At 43.7% G+C, this 891-nt stretch overlaps 1 protein-coding gene across 1 annotated transcript in view; it reads right to left on the bottom strand.

Annotated features, from left to right (window-relative positions):
* LOC119592142 (ITG-like peptide) overlaps positions 1 to 891 on the bottom strand; it is a gene marked incomplete in the record, with an annotated part of 137509 nt that overhangs the window by 659 nt on the left and 135959 nt on the right. The window contains 1 exon segment of the mRNA XM_037940960.1: positions 1 to 891.

Genomic DNA, 891 nt, shown 5'->3' with positions numbered 1-891 from the left:
TCTCTCATTGTCGCGACGGAGGGTCCCGCTCCTACACGACTTGGTGGGGCCGATAAGTACGTGAATCCTGGGCTCATAGCTGGCATGGGCTTGGGGTTGGAACCTAAGGAGAAAAACCCAACACTGAATCGAAGTGCCTTATAGAGCGAAATATGGATCGTCCGTTGGTTATAGGTCTCTAGACTATGTCCTAAATCAGTTTCTGACATCTTCCGATCTAAGAGATTTCCTTAAAGAGATTAGATACGTTATTAAGAATGATATGTGATTGGTAACCTGTATTATATAGACAGATGCCTAAAAGCATCAGCACAATCAGACTCACATATATAATCTCAAGAGACACAGGGTTAAATAAATGCAAAAAATCAGTTTTCTAATTCCCAGGTGACTAAACCGGCTCACACCTTGTTTATTTAATTATTAATCTAATAAGACTTGTCTCGCCTTCCTGGAATCCTCAGAGACTTTGACCAACGAGATTCTTGAACATCACTTGCTTGAGGGGGAGCTGGCGAGCTTACCATTTAGTGGGAGGTCAGAGCTTGGGACCTTATCCTCGGTCCTCAAGCTCTACCGGCCCGGAGGTCTTCCTTGAGAGCTCCAAAGGGGACCCACGTTCTTGAAGCTCCTACTTAAACGACTAAGAACTAGCTAAGAAACTAGAAGTTAATCCCTGCTTCGATTCATTGGATGGCTAACTACATAGCGAAGTCTCCCCTTGCCTTTATGATATGCGTACACACTGCCACGCAAAAAAATAGAGAAAACGGGAAGGGGAAGACTTAATTATGACTTTATTTAATAACCACTGAACCAGCTACATCGTGAATACATAAGAGTGGTTTCCCAAATTCTCATCCCCTCTCTTTTCCCCTCGTCCAGTTCCAT

This window comes from Penaeus monodon, chromosome 29 (assembly GCF_015228065.2).
Source record: "Penaeus monodon isolate SGIC_2016 chromosome 29, NSTDA_Pmon_1, whole genome shotgun sequence".
Lineage (NCBI taxonomy): Eukaryota > Metazoa > Arthropoda > Malacostraca > Decapoda > Penaeidae > Penaeus > Penaeus monodon.
Note: the sequence above shows the minus strand (reverse complement) of the source record. Positions and strands in the feature narration are given on the sequence as shown.